This window comes from Equus caballus, chromosome 3 (assembly GCF_041296265.1).
Source record: "Equus caballus isolate H_3958 breed thoroughbred chromosome 3, TB-T2T, whole genome shotgun sequence".
In the NCBI taxonomy this organism is placed as follows: Eukaryota; Metazoa; Chordata; class Mammalia; order Perissodactyla; family Equidae; genus Equus; species Equus caballus.
The window spans coordinates 31982425-32002706 of NC_091686.1; the positions used below are offsets into that span (position 1 = coordinate 31982425).

The following is a 20282-nucleotide window of genomic DNA, read 5'->3' on the forward strand; positions in this document are numbered from 1 at the left end:
GATTTTGGCCTGCCTTGGAGGCCCGTGCCCAGAGAAAGCTCCGAGGCAAAGGAACGCATGTGCCGGCGGCTGGAAGCCAGCTGGTATGCACATGGCCGTCAGGGTGGGAGGACCAGGGTGAGGCGTGGTGGTCTGCCGGAGCGGGCACGTGGCCTGAGCCAGGCCAATTGCGTCTTCCCCTGGGATTTTATTTCTCCATTTGCAGCCGGGTGGGAGGCGCTGGCCTGTTGGGTCACAGAGCTGGGGTAGCTTGAATCGGTAGCAGCCAGTGGCCACCTTCTCTGCCTCATGGAGTAGCAGGAGGGAGCTGGGCAGAGCCCGGGGGAGGGGGGAAGGGGAGGTCAAGGGAGGGGAGGGAGGGAGACGTGACCATCTTGTCTGAGGTCCTGGACCCAGGTGCCCCTGAAACTCGCCCCTCTCCCAGACTTCCCACTGAGAGGAGCCATACACGGCCTCTTTTTCGGTCCGTCCTGGTCAAGTCTCTGTAATGTGCCGGCCACAGAAGAGGCCCGGGTCCCACACTGGCCCCGCATCACGGCTGTGAGGCCTCGGTTCACCCCTCGGTCCAGACACCCGGCCCCTCTCCTGGGCTCCTTGGAACCCTCCAGTTCCCTCTGTCCTTGCACTTCGAACAGAAGACAGCATTGACCGTTCACCCAGGGTCCCTCCGTCTGTCTCCTCTCTGCCTCATTCATCTCCTTTTTCCAGAACGCCTGGTCCAAAGAAAGTCCTCGGCGAATGTCATCAAATAGAATCACAAATGAACTCCAGCATTCATTTATTTTTAAAAATCTGTTTACATTTTCTGCTTGTATTACTTCTTGTGGGGTAACTGGAGGTGAATAAATTTGCTATTCACTGTTGGATGAAGAATTCCTTTAATTTGCCCTAAACTACCTCTCTCAGAATTTAAAGGGGGTGCCCATCGTATTCTGGGATTCCGCGTTCCCTTTTCCTCCGTGAGTCATAGTTTTTATACGGTGAAATAATGCCACAGTCAGCCTTTGGCTTCCCAGACTCTCCTTGTAAAAAGCCCTTCTCTCTTTATATGGCTGTTCAGACTGTCGGGTTTTTCCTATTTCTCTCCTATATTTGTCAGCACACCCCCTGGCACGGAGTAGATACTCAGCCAATATTCAGGGGCCGGATGAACGAATGCACAGGTGTCCTAAGAGAATAACGTGACTCCTGGGTCCCTGTCCCCAAACTTCAGGGTCCTTGTCCTCGTTTGGGTTCCCAGAAGCAGACGCCCAGCTGAGGATTTGAGGGCGGTGTATCTGAAAGGGGCGAGGACTGGAGGAAAGAGATGCGTTAGCGATACAGGGAATGTGCATCGTTCAGCCAGCGACCGCATGGCCGAGTAGGGAATCCTTCCGGCAGACGCCCATCTCGGAATCTTCCCAGCTGAGAGCACGGGATCCGGGGTATTTGCACCCCCAGCCCTGTCAGCCATTGTCAGCTGATGTCCCCGGGGCACTAAATCCCAGGCACTTGGGGGCCACCATGCTCACGGGCTACGTGCAGCCCAGGGGCAACCCTCCAGCAGACACAGGTGCGGCTGGGGCAAGTCAGGTTGGCGTGCACAGAAATGGTTGGGAGTTTGATGGGCTTAAGTGGAACGCTGACTGTCTGCTTTAGTCCAATGGATGGAGTTTTTACCCCAAGCTCTTGTCTCACTGGATTCTGAGCCTTTTTCTGGCTGCCTCCACAGAGTCTTTGTTGTGGCTCATTTCCATCCATCTGGCCTTGGGGGGTGCCCACCCAGCTCACAGGGCCTTGCTGTCATGTTCCTGGTACCTGGCGATGTCCCCTTGGTCTCCTTTGATTGGACCAGGGGTGACATCTGTTCCCAACAGGGCCAATTAGATTCTCTCTCTATGGAGTTAGAACTGGGAGGTGGCTGGGCACGGCCTGAGCTGGTCCCCGGAACAAGGGAGATGTGAACCCCGGTGCTGGCGGGGTGGTCATGTCCACAGGGAATGGGCGAGGCCCGGCTGCAGAGGGAGAAGGATACGGAGAGGCGCGAAATACACAGAAAGGACTGCCAGGGTGCCTGACCCCCTTTCAGGACTAATTCTAGTTCTTTGAGGGTTCTGGCTGTCCATGGGGTCCACAATAGTCCAGTATCCTACCGAGAAGCCCCCTCTCCGCTTAAGCTAACTTGAGTGGGTTTCTGTTACTCGCAACTTCCATCGGTCAAGACCTTGCCGCAGATCTCCCCACGGGCAGGGCCTGCACTGCCCCAAAGAAGTCCTGCCAAGGTAAGATGTGGAACTCACGCTTGTACCCTTCCTCTCCAAGGCCAGCAAACTCATGCCCCTCAGAGCCTGAGGGCCTCACAGCTAGCACCTGTCCACTCAGGGCGGTCGCCATCTTTCCCGTCCTTTTAGCGCCCCTGTCTAAGCCATGCCCATCACAGGACGGTCCCTCCAGGTCTCCTGACTCCAGTAGTTAGTGGTCTTTGCTGCCAGGCTGAGTCTCAGTGACATTCTGCAGCCGCTGGATGGGTGTGGTGGGAACAAACGAGAAACTGGAACTCCCCAGTCTTGGCTCTTGATGTCCAGCTCAGGAGACTCCAATGAAAACAACTGGTGAGGGAGACACTGGTGTGAGTTCAAGACCCGTCAGTACGGCAGCCACGTCGAGATGGGAAAGAAAGACCTTGACCTTTGCATTGACTGATCCCGCCCCACCATCTGCACTCACACGTGTGGTCCTCCCACCAGCTCACCTTGGTTCTGAGCGAGCGAGTGAGTGAGAGGGGCCTGGAGTCTCTCCAGGGTGTCCCGACCTGGCCCACGTGCTCCTTTTTCCGGGTCGGGCCTCATTATGACCAGAAGGACCTTCTCCGTCTCAAACTCTCCATGACTTACTCCTGCCTGGGTGGCAAACAGGACCCTTTGCTGGGATTTCCAAGGACATCAGCGGCCAGTCCCTTCCCAGGAAAACTCGTAGGTGCATCTTGCTCCTTTCCCATCCTCCTGGACGCCCTCTCGGGATCCCACTTTGCCCATGACACACCATCTTATTCAAATTCAAAGGTTATTTTTTGGAAGTTAGATTCTAAGATTGCACAACGATGGAAAAGTTGATCAAAATTAAACTTTTCTGTCTCCCTTTTTACTTCGTTGGCCCTGATAACAATAACATTAGCGAATACTTGCCATGTGCCTGGCCTGTTCTAATTATTTTCTGTGCATCTCTCCCTGAGGGAGGGAGATGCCATCATCATCACCCCCATTTTACAGATGGGGAGCTGAACACAAGGCCAAGAACTTGGAAGTGGAGGAGCCGGGACTGGAAGCCAGCCCCACTGGTTCCAGATGGCACCAAGCAGCAAGCTACGGACTCCGTCTGCCACTTGAATAACCCCACCTGGGAGGCAGTTGTAGCTCAGAGAGGTCGGGGGACTGGAGCAAAGGCACACAGCTGCTGCTTGATGGAGTGAAGTTTCAAACTCATCCGTTGGGATGCAAAGATGCTGCTCCTTCTGCTGGGCCATCTGGTTAGCTCCCTGGAAGGACGACGCATCTTTTATTGAGTGTCTGCTTGGTGCCAGGCGCTGGGCTATGTGTTTTCATATATCTTATCTGTTTTAAAACCTGGAGAGGCTTTAAAACACGTCTGCACGTTCTTTGATCGCCACCTATTGAGAAATATGCTCGATATCCTCTCTCCTTGACCCTTGGCAGGCTCCATGATTCGACCAAGAGTATGGCGGAAGTGGCGTTCTATGACTTCCAATGGCAGGTCATAGAAGGTCATGCACCTTCCGCCTGGTTCTCTTGGGAGGCTTGCTCAGGAGAGCCTTCCTGGGGACGCCACACGGAGGCCCTTCAGTCTGCGGCCCCCGCTGAGCTCCCGCCACGTGGGTGAACCATCATGGATGTCCAGCCCAGGTGACCTTCGGGTGTCTGCAGCCCGGCCAGCATCTGACGGCAGCCACATGACAGACCCCCCAAGGAAGAGCCATCCAGCCAGCCTGGGCCAGGTTCCTCCCCTTCAAAGTACTGAGCAAAGTACAGTGCTTGCTTTAAGCCACTACTTTTTGGGGTCATTTGTTACATAGCAATAGCAAGCATGACGTCCCATCTGAGACATGTTAGCCTGACTGAGACATTAAAAGGAAATGAAATAGCTCAGAAACCCCCACTGGGTTCACACTGCAGCAAACCCAAACACCCCAGTCCCCTCAGGCCCTCTGATTTAGAGGCCAAGGTCACGGGCTGTGGCCCTGGACTGCCTGAGTTGGAGTCCCAATGCCACCACTCAATAGCCAAGCGACCCTGGGCAAGTGCCTTCACCTACTCGAGCCTCAGTTTCCCCATCTATGAAAGAAGGCGGATGAGAACCCCTCCCGTCACCGGGTTGTGAGCAGTTCACAGGCCAATGCCGGTGGAGCCCTGTGCCCAGCGCCCGGCACGTGTGGGTGCCTGCTGAAGTCAGCGGGTAGCGGTGGGCACGGCCAGAGGCCAGGCCAGGGAGACTCAGCAGGACACATGGGCAGATGACCAGAGGGAGAGGAAAGGAGAAACTGAGGGAGAGAAGGGGGTGAGGGGCGGAAGGTCCCGTGGTGTGCCGGGTGTTCGGGCAGTAGCTGCCTGGCTGGACGGGAGTTGGTGGCTCGGCCGGGGGACGACACTGTAGAGAGGTACCCTCAGGTTGCAGCTCTGCCAACGGTGCCCCTGGAACAGCCGGCTGGGAGGGGCCATCCTGCACAGTAAGGAGCCTGCAGAGTTGCCACCAAAAGCGTCGGCAGGAGCTGGAGGCCCCGGTCAGCAGAGCTGTGGACCCTTCTTTATCAACCTCCCCCACCCAAATACTGAGCACACGGGGGATCGGATCCTGCGTGCCTTCCCTTCCCCTGTGCCTGGGTGGGGACCCCGTTTATCCCACTCCCCTGTACCCGAGCTTTACTGCTACACAAGCTAGCAGCCAAGTGGGCGAGAGCATGAGTTCAGATCCCAGTTCCTCCATTCAGGAGCTGTGTGGCCTCGGGAAAGCTACTGACACTCTCTGTGCCCAGTTTCCTGATAACAGCACCAGCCTCAGGCGGTTGTTGGGTGGCGGTGGATTTGACGGGATGCTGTGTGTGGGGCCAGGTGCTTGAGAGGCGTCTGTTAATAATGCAGGTCTCTTCTCCCTTTGGGTTTGCCCTTGTCAAACCGAGGACCACTGTTCTGGAACAGTCCATCGTGTTCACCACTGAATGCCCCAATGCTTGGAACAGAGCCCGACACACAGTAGGTACTTTTAATAAGTATTGAATGAATGAATCTTGAGTTGAGAACCATGCTTCAAAACTGAAAGAAAGAAAAGTAAAAGAAATGAAAAAAGATTTAAAAAGAAATAGCATTATTCTTCATCTGCATTTGAGCTGCACCAAAATCTTGGGGACAGGTTTCCGGCTTCTGAATCCATGTCACCCCTGCCCTGCCAGTCACCGAGGGGTCTTCTTCCCTCCTCCCTGCCCAGCATGCTCTGACCCCTCTGGGCACTCCAGACTCTGGGATCCCGGAGGGGCCCTGTCTGTGCCGGCTCCCGCTGCATCACCCAGGGGCCGGCAGGGAGTCGATGGGAGGGTGTGGGAGGAGCGCATGATGTGTGAGCTGATTCCTGCGTCTTCATGTGGGGACCTGAGGACAGCCTCCTCCCACCCTTGCCTGCACACAGTAGGGCCACACTGTGTGATGGAGTGGAGGCGCCGGGAGCCCTGCAGCTCCTCCAGCCTTGGTTGCTTCGGGTGCCAACGGTGTCTTGGATTTCCATGTTTCAAAGGCGATTTCTTCCGGCTCTCAATTGCTTGCTGTATTGACCTGCACAGGTTAAGGACGCTAAATGCCTGTGGGCAAAATGCGGCAAGAGCACGGCCTGGACCTGCGCTGCCTACTCACCAGCTGTGGCACCTGGGCTCTCTCCTCTCCACACCTTCATTCCCTGGTCTGTGGAATGGGCTCTGTTCCACCTCCCTGGATTCCTGTGAGCGCTGCTGGGACCAGGAAGGCAAAGCGCTTACCTGCCTCAGCCAGGAACGTCCCCGAGTCTTATTTCTTCATCTGCACCTTGGGAATAGTGTGTGTGTGTGTGTGTGTGTGTCAGCGCGGCAAGAGTGAAGTTGTCACCCCACGTGTAGAGGATGGGAATAAATTTAGCAAGCGTGTGTTCCGCGCCTCGGTTTACGGAGCCCACGCCCTTCCCGATGGCATTTGCTGCAGTCCCAGGAGGTCGCCTCTCTATTCCCATTTTCCAGCTGAGCCGCAGAGAGACGCGATTCGGTAAATTTGTGAACCCCTGGTGGAAAGTGCTTGGTACCACTCCGGGCGCGGGGTAAGCGATACTTTTATTGCCACGACGTGGAAACTGAGCACGTCCTCTTCTCAAGCTGAGCTCTTAGGCCGCGGGCACCCGCGCCGCCCCAGGTCCACCGGGCTCGCGGGGCGGGGCGAGCCTGAGGGAGGCGGGGCCGGGGCGGGGCGAGCCTGAGGGAGGCGGGGCTGGGGCGGGGCGAGCCTGAGGGAGGCGGGGCTGGGGCGGGGCGAGCCTGAGGGGGCGGGGCCTGGGAGGGGACAGGGCAGGGCGGGGCCGGAGGACGGAGGGGGCGGGGCCATGACGGCACGGCCCTATCAGCATCGCTGGCCGCCGAGGGGGCGTGGCCTCCGGGCTCCGGGCAGCCTACAAGAGGCGGCGCGCGGGGCCCCCAGACCCACTGCATCCCTCTGCGGCCGGGTTGTCCTGTATCCCACGGCGGGCTCTCTCTGCCTCCTGTATCCGCTGCGCCAGCTGCGTCCGCTGTACCCACTGTGCCCGTGCTGCTGCTGCCGTCGCCGCTGCTCGACGCGGGGGACGCCGGCGAGGTGGTGATTGGAGCCCTGCGGAGGTAAGTGTGACTTAGATTCTTCCCTTCTCTGGAAGCGGCGATCAGCTCCCCGGTCATCTCTGAGGAGCCGCCAGAGCAGATGCCCTCTGTTAGGCTTACTAGGTGCAGGCGCTAAGCTGAGCGCGCTACCTGCATCTCAGAACGGTGCTCAGCAGCACGCCCTTTCACAGATGGAGAAACTGAGGCTCAGTGAGCCCAAGTCATCTGGCCAAGACCTCACAGCCAGGAAGTGAGGGACTCAAAGCTGGTCTGATCACAGATCTCTGCTCCCAGAGGCTGTGTCCTCGTGTCTTCCTTGTGCAGTGTGCTAGCGTCTGTTGCCTTCCTTTGTACACAGTGGACGTCAATAAATGGAAAGCTGATGGTGTGGCTGTGGCAGGAGTTTGACTGTGTTCTACCCACGTGCGGAGGGGCCAGGGTACTCCTAAGGGCATGTGGATTCCCTCTGCAGTTTACAGGGCCACGCCCCTTTAAGATTTCATTTGCAACAAACCTGCAAGTTAGCCTTCCTCTTTCCCTATTTCAGATGAAGAGACTGAGGGTCGGGAGGTGAAGTGAGTTGTCCAGGCAGAGCTAGGTCTAGGACACATCTCTGTCTCCCCTCGAAGCTGTAGGTGGACGTGTCCAGGCATGGGGCGTGTCAGAGTTCCTGCAGGTTCGGGAACACGTTCCTGGGTCTCTTCAGCCAGAGTAGGCATCTGCACAAACTCCTTGTAGAGGAGAATTGTGCCGGGAGCCAAGGGCTCAGCTCTGGAGTCCTGGGGAGAACAGGCTGCCCTAGATGGACAGAGCCAGGGCCAGTCCCTCGTGCGGTGCAGACCCGGAGCCTCCCTTGCCAAGGGCTGGGCTGCTGGACAAGCCAGAAAGGACTTAGCCGATGCCTGCTCGTCAGAGTCTAACTTGAATTGGGTATCTTTTAGCCAAAAGCTGAGTTGCTGCTCTGGTTGAGAGAAGCTGCTGGGAGTCTGTGCAAATGCCCAGCTCACCTTCCAGCCAAGAGTAGGCTTGTGAGTTTCCACCTTGAGCCTTTGGGCTCCTTGCCCTGGCAGAACAGGGTGAGCCTGCCTTCCTCAGCGGGGTCAGGGCATCTAGGGTCTGGAGTCTGACAGGCGAGAGACCAGGGTCCTGCAGAGCCAGACGAGGGGTGTGCCCCCCCTCTCCCCCAGATAGACCGAAAGTGGACCTCCCCGGGCTCTTGGTGTTTGTGCACTGAATTTGCCGCTTCTGCCCCTGATCTAGCTGTTTCCACCTGGGGGCAGGATCAGAAGCCGTGGGAGCTGTATTGCTGGTGTGGCAGGTGTGAAGCCCCGTGTTGTGCGCTTTACCTGTATGATGGTCCTCGCAACACACCTGGGCAGCAGGCTGCTTGCTCTCCATCTCACAGATGAGGAGAGCGAGGCTTGGAGAGGCGAAGTGCATGCTCAAGGTCCCCTAACTGGTGTGTGATGTTGTCACCCCCAGGTCCGTCTGGCTGCACACCCTACACGCTTAACCGCCGGGTCCTGCCTCCTTTCAGACCCTTCTCTGCCCGATCACTACCTCTGCCTGTGGACCTGACCTTCACACGGGCATTTGTCCAAGAGGGGCTCCGGGCAAAGCAGGAGGCACCAGAGTTGAGGCCAATTCTCAAGTCCCTGACAATGCCCCCAGGGGGGAGAATAAAGAGAACGATTTTGATTTTTACAGAATCTCTTAAAAAGTAAGAGTAGGAATAGTAATAATAACATTTATAAAGTCATCCCAGCAGCTGACATTTATCCGGCGCTTCTACGGGCCAGACGTGCCCAGGGTTTCACACGGATGAGCTCACTGGCTTTTTTACGAGGTGGGCGCTGGACTGTCCTCCTTTTTACGAGGAGGAAATGGAGGCTCAGCATGATTAAAGCGTGTACCCAACACGACACAGCCAGGGCGGCAGAGAGCTGCCATCCTGGCTGGGCCGCACCCCAGATTCTGGAAGAAGGTGCTTGTCCAGTGCCAGCCACAGAATGTCACAGCAGAGCTTTCTGCTACTCAGGGCTGCTTGTGCCCTGTGGGGTCTGCATCCCTGGCCCCGGTGGGGGGTGGGCCTGGAGAGGGAATGCGCTCACACGGGGGCTTCAGTTCCACTCTGCCGACAGGTACTGGTATCAATGCGCAGAAGGCCCTGCCCCAGGGCCCAGCTCAAGGCTGGCTCCCCCAGCCCTGTCTCTGGACTGGAGCGGAGAGCTGGCTTGGCAGGGGAGGGCCTGGAGCCTTGGCAGAAGAGCATGATCCTGCTGAGCCCCCTTCTCCTCTCCCTCCAAGACCCCACGGTGTATATCTGGCTTTTGTAGGTTGCATTTGAAAACTGGCTTTTAGAGGCAGGACCCCCAACGCTGACCTCTTTGGCCCCGCGGGAGCTGGAACGTTTCTTTTCTCTGTCACCAGTGTAATTTACTGTGTATGGGAGGTGCCTCTGTGTCTGCTCGCTCCCGACCTAGGAGGCTTTTTTTTTTGCAGACTCACTGGTTTTTGATCAGTCCCAGATGTGCAAACCGAGCATCACTCAAAGGGGCTGATGGCTTGTCAAGAATGGAAAATACAACACAGGCGTCATTGCATTTCATCTTTGGTTCATTGAGCTGAATAGATGCTGGGACCTTTGTGGGAAGGGGATCCGGAGCCCCTCGTAAAGTCCTGAGTGGAGCACGCTGTGTTCTGGAACTGGGAGGGTTGAGCAGATCTGAGTGGCGGCTGGTAGGGCCAGTCATGCCCTTTTTTCCCTTGAATAAAATTGTTTCATTGTGGTAAAATTCACATAAACATAAAATTTACCATTTTAACCATTTTAGAGTATACAGTCAAGTGGCATTTAGCACATTTGCAGTGTTATGCAACTATCACCACTATCTTAATTCCAGAACATTTTCATCCTCCTAAAAGGAGGCCCCGTAGCCATGTTGAGCAGTCACTCCCCATTCTCTCTGCACAGCCCCTGGCAACCACTATTCTGCTTTCTGTCTCTACGGATTTGCTTACTCGGGACAGTTCATGTAAAAGAAACCATACAGTAAGGGCCTTTTGTGGCTGGCCTCTTTCACGGGGCATGATGTTTTCGAGGTTCATGCATGTCATAGCCTGTGTGGCGCTTCATCCCTTTTAATGGCTGAGTAATATTCCACGGTGTGGATGGAGCACATTTCGTTCGTTTATCCATTTTTCCATTGATGGACATTTGGGCTGCTTCCACCTTTCGGTTCCTGTGACTGACACTCCTATGAACATTTATGTCCATGTTGCTGTTTGAACACCTGTTGTCATTTGTGGAGGGTCTACAGCTGGGAGTGGAATTGCCAGCTCACATGGTAACTTTGTGTTAACTTGTTGAGGAGCCCATGTCCTCTTTCTTGACTTCCTTCTTGAAGAAGCGTCAACTCGGGTCGTCTCGTTCCAGCATGAGTCAAGGCCCTCTGCCACCGGTGCAGGGAAATCTGGCGACTGGGCGTTTGGCAGAAGTGTTGACATTCCACCCAGGGTCACAGCAGCAACTGGCAGAGAATCCTGTCTCAGACGTTGTCCTGTGTGGGCCATGCTTTGTACCCTAGGCTGTAGAATTGTGGGTACTCACACACACCCCCCTTTCAAGGCTGTGAGGACAGACAGTTTCTCGTGGTCCAGCCCGAGGGAGGTTTGTCTTCTCTGATTGGCTCAAGTGCTGTGTCAGCTTAGACAAAAACCCACAGATCCAGGGGAAAAAGAAAAGTCCTAACGAGGATTATGCAACTTCTGGACCGTTGTTTAAAAAATATCATAACTTATGAAATCCCACATTTTCAGTCCGAATTTCTGGACCACATCCCATTGTGAGTCCAGGATGGCAGCGTTCCAGAAGGGAAAAGAATCGAGCTTACATTTTGCTTGCAGTCAACTGGTCTTGGAATTGACCCTGACCCAAAGTTCTTTTGGATGGGGAAAAAAACACACTCAGATCCCTCTAGGACCAGGAGCCAGCATCCAGCTGGCATCCGCTGAGACCAGCTTGATAAGAGCTGAAGTCCTTCCAGAGTAAAGAGGCAGCCGCCTTCTGCTGGCAAGGACAGGTGACGGTGGGTGGGTGGGCGGGGAGTTGACGAGGTCCCAGGTGAAGTGACCGTGTGTGCAAAGGCCTGGAGGTGGGGAGGGGCCTGGTGCCCGTGGAGAATGGCAAGGAGTTTGGTGTGTCCAGAACCTAAGGGTCAGGCTCAGGGCAGCAAGGATCTGCTCTGTGGGTGGGGGTCTCAAAGCGGGGTCCCTGGGCCTGCAGCAGTGCCCCGGAAATGGATAGAAATGCAGGTTCTCAGGCCCCGCCCCAGACCTCCTGAATCAGAAGCTGTGGGGGTGGGGCTGGCAGTGTGTGTTTTAATGAGGTTTCCAGTACTTTCTGGTGCGGCTCCGGTGGGAGACCCACTGCCCTAGAAAGCCCACGTGGACTTGCCCGGGGCCCTGGCACAGACACGGGGGCCTGGCTAGTGGGGGCAGCTGTGAAGCTGCGTGGAAGGCTCTGCCTGGCGTGACCAGAAAGAAGTCACATGGCAAGAACGGAGTGAGCGGCTGGGAGCTGGAATGACCCCCTCCGGCCGGAGTCAGAGGCCCCTTGAGAACAGTTGTTGGCGGATCCGTACGCCTTTCTTCCGGAAGAATGCTCGGCCTGTTGGCGCCTGGTGCTCTGGGGCCCGAGCAGTCATCCCAAGATTCTAGCATCTTTCTTCCGAGTGTGTTTAGTGCCCCGTGCGCCCCAGAGCTTGCGAAATGCATCTATTATGGCCCCTAAATGCCCCCTCCGAGAGAAGGAGTTGTTTCCTCAACAGCTTTTCAAACAGATCTGTACATGCGTGTGTGTCTGTTGCTGCCAGCCCCGCGCCCTCCTGCCCCAAAGCAGCGCCCCACACAGCCGGTCTGTTCCCGTCGGGAAGCCCCGGGCCTGAACACTCTGTTTATTCCCGGGAACCTTCAAGGCTCGGTCTTCACGGGGACTGAAGATATTTTCAGCTTTGGCGTCGCTGGACAAAGTGCCCTCTCAGACTTGGGATGAACCCGGCCCTGTCTGGGAGTGCCGTGTCTGGTCCAAGTGGGAGGCCCCGCCGGCCGCCAGGCTCTATCTGGGCTCCGACGGGTTTAAGTTCACTTTGAAGGCTGTCTGAGCCCGGGCCCCAGACTCGTCTCAGCTCTGAGACTCCCCAAGGGGAGAGCCTCGGAGGGCTTCCTCTGGCATCTTGCTGCTCTCCTTGCAGCCGCTCGGCTTCCTTGATCCTTTCTTCAAACAGAAGCCAGAGCGATTTCCAACTTTTTAAAAAAACCTTTCTATTAAAGTTTAACGTACTAGAGAAGAATGCACACTCCTTTCTGTGTGGAGGCTGAATCATCACAAAGGGCACACGTTCGGCCTTCAGCCCTAGATCACGCTGCAGAGCCTGACCGGCCCCGGCTCCCTCCCACGGCCCCACCCCCAAGAGTAACCATTTCCGGACTTCTGATGACCTGGGTTGGTCCTGCCTGGTTTTGAACTTTACAAAAACGGAACCCTGCCTGTTTCCTCACGGGCGTCTCGCGCCTGCTGTTCAGCATCACAGCCGTGAGCCTCGTCTGTGTTGTCGCATGCCCACGGGCTTTCAAAGCGTAAATCAGTCGGCTCGTTCCCCCCACCTCAAGGCTCCCCTTACATTGAGGGTAAATCGAGACTCCTCATCCTGGCCTTCAAGGCCCCTGGCCACCTGGCCCTGCCCACCTCTGTGACCCCATTTCTCTCCGGCTCACTGGCTTTGTGCCTGTCCTCAGTCATCAGACGGTGACCACCTCCAAGCCTTTGTCTGTGCAGTTCCTGCTGCCTGCAGTTCCCTTTCCCTGAGATCTCAGCGGGACCTCGCTGTCACCCACCCACAGTGGTCCCTGTCCCACCTCTGCCCCCTTCCCCGTCCCATTCCCTGGGCTGTTCACCTCGAGCCTTTTGTATTTATCAGTTTGCTGTGGTTGGTGACTCCTCGCGTCCCAAGCGTGGACGGTCTCGTTCACTTGCGTATCCCAAGGACTCCATGGCCACCGAGGGTTTGCCCTGAGGAGTTCCCCCCCAAGCAGGGTGAAGATCCTATAGCCTGGTGCTGGATAACTCCTGAGCCGTGTGGCTTTGAGCTTGGTTCAGAACCATGGCCGTGACTCACCCTGGCAGATGCCACCCGATACCGGTGAATCATGCGTGTGAGGCAGGAGGCTGGTCTGGGTGCTGCCAGTCGTGCAGCCTGGAGCAGAGATGATCGGGGAAGCCTGAGTTCACCCGGGAGAAGTGCAAGAACGGTCATTACGCACCGGGAAGTCCCGGACTCTGCCGCCGGGCTCTTTATCCCGCTATTTATGCGATCTTCACACCCTCCCTCTGCCAGCCTGGGGAGCAGTTCAGGGCCTCCCGGTGCCTGTGAGGAGCTGCAGACTCAGAGAGGGTGAGGGACCTTCTGGGCAGCACACAGCTCCACGTGGGGGAGCCAGGATTCGAACCCGGCTTTGACCCAACGTCCCCGCCTTTCCACCTGTCTTCTGGGAGCCCTTGGCTGCTTGTCCTTCGGAGATGGAGGTTTCCTGCTGTCTATCTAAAGCTTTGCTGGGAGCATCACTTCCAAGGAAACACCCACACATCTGCAAGAAGGGAGGAAGGGCCCCAGGAGTGAGGACCGGCTATTTTGAGACTGTATTAATTCATTATCCAGTCTCTTATATATTACCTTGGCTTGTAGTGAACACACCTGGGTTTTAGTTCTTTTTTTGCGCAAAGTAGAATACGTGTTTGTTGACTGCATTTTCTTCTATTTTTCTCCAGGATTGTGTGCCTATGCTCTCGGCATGGTATTAAATCGAATGGGTTTTGTACATTGGATTTATCCAGTTTTGCCCCCAGCCTTGCTGTCCCTTATATCCTATAAGGATGCATCTTTTGCCTAGGGGACAGGAGGAAGGAAGGCGCCCGTGGGGCTGGTGTTTCTGTTAAGCCAAGTGGACTGTTGGCCCACTGTCCTCAGTTGTAGGGGACCCAGGGCTGGGGGCAGAGTGGCCAGTGAGGGAAGGAACGGGGCTGTTTCCTCCCCTGTCCAGAAGGGCTGAGGGAAAGCCGACTGCATCCAGTGCAGGAGGGGCGCCATCCCGTCTGGTGCTCACCCAGACGCTCTCCCGGGGGGGTCTGCCCGGTCCTGGGATCTGTCCAAGACGTGCCGGGGTGTCCTCCCCCACCACGTCCTTCCAGCCACGGCTTCATTCCTGGAATTTCTGGGTGGTTTGTGGGTACGGCTCTGATCTGCCCTTGGCCTCGCTCACATTTTGAGTTCTCCTTTGTGCTTCTCAGGAAGAGCAGAGCCTGGGGCACCCCTGGCCTTTGGGGTCGGCTGCTGTCCTGTGGGCGGGTGTCTCGCTGAGTGAGTCTGCCTGACGTGGGGCTGTCGGTCTGTCCTGCGTGACGTTTTGGAGAGCTGCTGTGTGGGCGAGCCAGGATTGGTCAGCAAACAGAGTGTGACAAACAGTCGGCACTGTCCACAGGCATTCTGTTATGACCGTGAGCCAGCTGCTTGTCTGTTTGGAGCCTCAGTTTTCTCATCTGTAAAATGGGGCTGATAATCAGAGTGACCGCATCAGTCTGCGGAAAGGATGCACCGGGAGAGGCTGGGAGCAGAGGACCTGGCACAGTGTCACAGGCATCAAGTGTGGGCTGGGCTGTTGGAGATGCATGTTGCTTGAGCAGTGATGCATGCTGGGGTATAAAGTTGAACAAGACTCGGTGCCAGCCGTGGTGCTCTGGAGCTGGCTTGTCCTGGTAATGAGAGCCGAGAGTTAAAGTTTCAGAAAGGTTGTGAGTCAATTAAACACAACCATCGTTAAATGTTAAATTATATAAACTTACCATTAAGTCAGTCATATTCCAGATGCGGGTAATAAATACTCAAAACTTATCCTAATGTTTTACCCCACTTTACTGTTATCTCTGCTCTGGAGGTTCTTGGCATCTGTTGTCGATCGTATCCGTATGATGGAAGGAGTACCTGATGGAGCCTTTGCGAGTCTCTTTCCAGAAATTCCACGGTCAGTGACCTCATGTTGGTTGCTTGAAATTGGCCAGAAAGGGAGTATTTATATCAAGGGAATTGGCAGACACTACAAATCAGGATGTTTTCTTTTTTGTTGTTTTTTTGAGCGGTGGTTGTTGAACATTTACCAGCACATCACTCATTCCAGCGTAGTCTAGCTGGAGAGGCAAATAGCATGAGCGGACACAACGCAGGGTGGTGATCCCAGGACAGCCACGGGCCTGGTGACTCGGCTGAGACAGCCCTGGGAGGAGATCGAACTTCATGGCAGCGACGGCATCTGTGCTGGCTCACTGTCACCAACGTGAATTACCACGTGCGTTTGTACGGATGGTTCCTGGCCGGACGGTCAGCATCGATGCTCCAGACCTGGGTCATGACATCTTGGAAACTGCTTCCCCAGAAAGCTGGGAAAAAGTGGCATGTACTGAGTAAAGTGTGTTTCAAATTTAGGAGAGGGCTTCCCCCCAAAAGCATTAGCCATTTAATAGGATTTTTAAAAATTGGATTTTGACTCAAGGCAGGGGTGGGGCTTTGAAATATTGTAGTGAAGAGAGAATAGTCTTCTTCACTGAGTTCTCCATTATTAATCCCAGCCTTCTAAAAGCTACTTCAGACAAGGCATCTGGGGAGCATTTAGCATCATGACCATAACAGCTAACACTGTTAGCTGTACACTGTATGGCTGACACTGTAATGTTATAATGTTCATGTTCATTATCCCGTTCATTCCTCACCCCACAGCTTATCCCTTGACCCCAGCCTACCCCCTCCCCTGACCCCAGCCAGAGAGATTAACCCTGCTCCTCAGTGAAGACTCAGCTGAAAGGTCACTGCTTCCTGGAAGCCTCGCGGGTTGATCACGCCTGCGGACCTGTCCATCTCATTCAGTGCTGAATCCCCAGTGTCTGACAAATCCTGTAATTCATCTCTACCTTATAGATGCACAAACTGGGGCCCAGAGAAGCGAAATGCCATGTCCAAGGCCACATAGCTAGTGAGGGGCAGTGTCAGGAATTGGTCCCAGTCTCTGTTCCCTGAGAGCCCAAGCTGCCGTCAACGACAAAGCCAAAACCATCTGTCGTCCTCGTGCGACTCTTCTGATCTCGCTGGGAGGGAGATCCTCTCGGCCATCCTGTAAATATTTATCGAACACGTATTGGTTAGACATCGGTGATCCGGCAGTGAACAAGCCTGACAGGTTGGGGAGCGTGATTAAGCCAGCCCCTGGAGCTGAGTCTCAACCGCCAGGCCGGGGCCGCAGAAGGGGCAGGCTGCAGTCACGGGATGAGCTGTGGGAACAGCGTGTGCAAGAGCAGAGGGCTTGGCACAGACTGGGAGCTGATGGCTGACAGGCTCGGTCCTGAGATTCATCTTTCTGGCAGACTTTCCTAAACACGGGCGAAGGCAGCGGGCGAGATGACGCACTGGACTTGAAGCCCGTTCCCTTCCTCTCCCGCGCTCCTGAGAGCTGGATTTGGGGGTGGCGTCACCCAGGAGATAGCTATCAAGGAGCCCCCGTTGCTAGATTGGGAACATGAGGACCTGCCAATGCCCCGAATGCCCTCAGAGCCTGGCCCGGGGACGGGGGTGGGTGCAGAGCTGATCCGGCAGCAGCCACATGCTGAAAATTCCCGGGCTTTCAGCAAGCCTGATCTCAAGCCTTGGCTCCACGTCTAGCCAGCCACGCAGCCTCGCACGTTCCAGGCATTGCCCCCGGCCTTGGTTTTCCTTTCTGTAAAATGGGGTTGAGAGCAGCCAGCTCCTTGGCAGAGGCGGTGGCAGCTCCGGGCCATGCTGCAGGAATTTGACTCCCTCCACATCTGTTTGCCAGGCTTGGGTCTCGCTGTTCACCCTGGGGCTTCAGAGCCTGGTCTGTCCCCCTCCCAACACCCCCGGCGGCCTGAGCTCCGGGACGTTCTCATGAGACCGTGGCACCGTTATCTTGTTTGCGGTCTTCGGGCTGGGTTTTGTAACCGCGGCTGAGGAGAACAAGACCTTCCAGAGAGCGTTGCTGCCGCCTCGTACAGCCGTCCACGGCGGCATCTCACACTGTTGGAAAGAGGCCAGGAGTGACAGAGAGCTGAGCAGGCCTCCTCCAGAAACGAGGCTTGCCCTCGGCAGCCCAAGGAGGATCGGGGGGCCAAAGTGCAGAGCCAGAGGATGGGCCTCCCTCTCCGGGTACCGAAGCGGGCTGGGGTCGCCCCACAGAAGCTTGAGCTCCTCCAGGCCGTTAGGAAAACGGCCAGGACCTCGGCAGCCGGAGGGCGCTCTGCAGAGAGGACCCCATCGATTCCAGGGGTCAGAGGTCAGCTCATCACAGTTGAGTCAAAGGCATGTCGGCAGATGGAGGTTGGATGGGTGCCAAGCCCGATGACGGGGTGTGTTTTGGTGCAGTGTCCCTGTGACGTACAGGCCCCTCTACCCTGGGGTGGATGTGCTGGTGCCTCCTCACAGACAGTCACCGTCTGAGCCGCAGGCCCGGCAGTCTGCCCGGAAGCCCAGAAGGGCGAGGAGGGTTACGGTGCGAGATTGTGATGTTTATGGGGGTCCCTGCCCTGCATGGGTGGTGACGGGAGATGCGTAAGGAAGCCCCCTCCCAGGGAAGGCAGAGGACAGTAAGAAAGGGGCTCTGAGGTCAGACGGAGACACGTTCCAACCCCACTTCTCTGCTTGCAGTCGTGTGACCCTGGGCTGGTTCCTTATACCCCGGAGGCCTCAGTCTCCTCCTCTGTAAATGGGAGTGACGGGCCCAGACCTCTGGACCAGCAGGAGGGCCAGGGGACAGACGCAGCCGCCAGCGTGCAGTAGGTCTCCCTTCACTCAAGCCCCCCCAGCCTCCCCTGTGGGAGCTGTCCTTGTCCTTGCAAAGCCCCAGACGCCCTTGGACAATGTGTACGTCTCCTTTGGAAAAAGTTCTTTTTTAACTGTAGGTGGACCTCGGCTGCTCGAGTGTCACTGCCCGGGGTCCTCGGCCTGCTAATTCTCCTGTTTTCGCCTCGCCTCCTTCTGTACAGCGGCCAGGGGACATTCAGAACACAGTCCTGTCCCTCTGCTTCTTATCTCGTACCTGGATTAGTCAGCTCGGGCTGCCAGGATGGGATACCACCGACTCGGGGTTTAAACAGCAGAGCTTTATCCTCTCCCGGTCCTGGAGGCTGGCAGCCCGAGGTCAAGGTGGTGGCAGGTGGGTTTCTCCTGAGGCCTCTCCCCTTGGCATGTAGACGCTGTGTTCTCCCCGTGTCCTCACGTGGGCGTCCGTCCGTGCGAGTCTGTGTCCTGGTCTCCTCTTTTTATAAGGACCCCAATCATGGTGCCGTGATGAGGGCCCGTCCTGATGACCTTGTTTGCACTTAGTCATCTTTAAAGGCCCCTCTCCAAACACAGTCACGTTCTGAGGTGCCTGGGGCATGTGAATTTGGGGGACACAACTCAGCCCAGAACTCCGGGCTCGTTTCCTCTGTCCCAGGTTCGTGCTGGGCTCTGGGAAGACAGGTGTGAAGGAGACGCCGGCACTGTTAGCGTCACATTCCGCTCGTATCTTCAGTGTCCTCTTGCAGCCCAACCTGAGTAGGAGCATCGGGATCCAGGCCTTGCCCCCCGTCCCCCGGGTGGACCCCAGGTCCCCTGGGCTCCAGCACAGAGCGCCAACGGCTCCACCCAGGCCGGCGGCTGGCGCGAGGCAGAGCTGACACTTGGAGAAACCCTCCTCTCTCTCCATCCTCTTGTGTTGTCTTCCAAGGGGAAGGTTCCACAGAGCCGCATGGTCCTCCCAACTCCACAGCTCCACCCTGGGCTTTGTCGCTTCTCTTTGGACCCTCAGAGGGAAGGACTGTCTGAGGCCACGGAGTGTGGGAGGCCCTTAACGTTCACAGGGGGGCGGCTGGTCGAGCCTTTGGGGATAAGGTTGCACTTGTTCAGGAGAACGTGCCAGAAGGATGCACCTGGAGCCGGCAGCTGCTTCATCATCCTTTTATGCTTTAGTGTTTTGTTTTGTTTTATTAATTACGATTTTAAAAAATTTTTTAAAAAGGCAAATCCAAAGGAGAGTATGCACTCCCACCTAGGTCTGGCCCTGAGGACGCCCTCCTTTGGGTACCACTTAGCTGCTCTTGCCACCTCGGCCTGTCCTCCTCAGAGAACAGAGCCTGACACTTTGCCATAGTTGCTTGAGATTCTAAAATAGAAATACTGGGTTACGGATGAAGGCGAGGTCCCTCGTGTTCTCCTTCCCTCACCCCAGAGTCAACCGCCACCAGGAACTGTGCATAATGTGTGTATGAGTGTGTGTGTGTACCCATGTGTATGTAACATACATACAGGTGTATGTACATATACATATACATCCATAAACTACACACAATGTGGTTGATATTTTTAAATTTACGTAAATAGTACCATTAGTGTAATATCCCACAACTTGCTTTTTTAACCCGGCATCATATTTGAGACTTATTTACGTGGACACTCACATGGCTCCAGGTCCTTCCTTTTACCTGCTGTATAATATTCCACTCATGACTACCCCACAATTTATTGACCCATCCCCCTACTGATAGCCATCTGAGTTGTGCCCGTTAATGATTTAAACCAAACCCAGCTTTGGGTCTAGTTGAGTCATACAAGCAATTCCTCTGGGGGTGCCCTGCCCCCCCTCCCTGCTACTTAAGTGTAGAGTAAAGAGATCGAGTGTTGTGACAGGAGAGTGGCCGCTCCGTGACGTCAATCCCGCTCTCACTTTGTCTCAAGTCTTAATCCAGCGTCAGTGTGTCTTGGCATCTCTTCTTTGAGCCTGCCCTCTGTGGCTGGGAAATGCTCATATATGGTGGCGTGACTAACCTGGGAGAGAAGTCAGGGGCCCTCGGAGGTTCTGTGTTACTGGTCTGATTCCCAACGGGGCCAGTGAGCGCACAGAAGTCCTCTCCGCCGTCCCTGGGGCTCTGCCCTGAAGGGAACGCCTTAGGAGAGAAGCCCCATGTCACCCACTCAAAGAGAGCCAGCACCCCACGGCCCCGCCCCCAGCTGCATGGCAGTTATTTTTATTGGAAGCGCGGCTCAGTCAGGACCTGGAGGGCTTCCAAGGTCGGAGATGGGAACCGCCGTGTTCCCAGAGCTTCTGGCTCTGCGCTCTGCCTCCTGGGCTGCCCAGCTCAGCCGTCCCCTCCCTGCCCTCTCTGCGTCTGCCCCTGAGGATGTCCCTCTGGCTTCCATCTCGCAGTCCCAGCCTACTAGATGGTGAACCTGGTTGTTGCTAAGGGAGGAGCCTCGTTGAAAGGACAGGGTCTCTTGGGTTCCGGATGGGTCAGCATCGAGGCCCGGTTGCTGCCCTCCACCCTACAGGCGGG

The 20282-nt window shown here is 56.0% G+C and overlaps 1 protein-coding gene across 1 annotated transcript in view; it reads left to right on the forward strand.

Annotated features, from left to right (window-relative positions):
- Nucleotides 1-6625: 6625 nt before the first annotated feature.
- Nucleotides 6626-20282, forward strand: part of CRISPLD2 (cysteine rich secretory protein LCCL domain containing 2) — a 64935-nt gene continuing 51278 nt past the window's right edge. The window contains exon 1 of the mRNA XM_001499908.6: nucleotides 6626-6877. The gene's annotated coding sequence lies outside the window, so the exon portion shown is untranslated. The remainder of the gene's footprint in view (nucleotides 6878-20282) is intronic.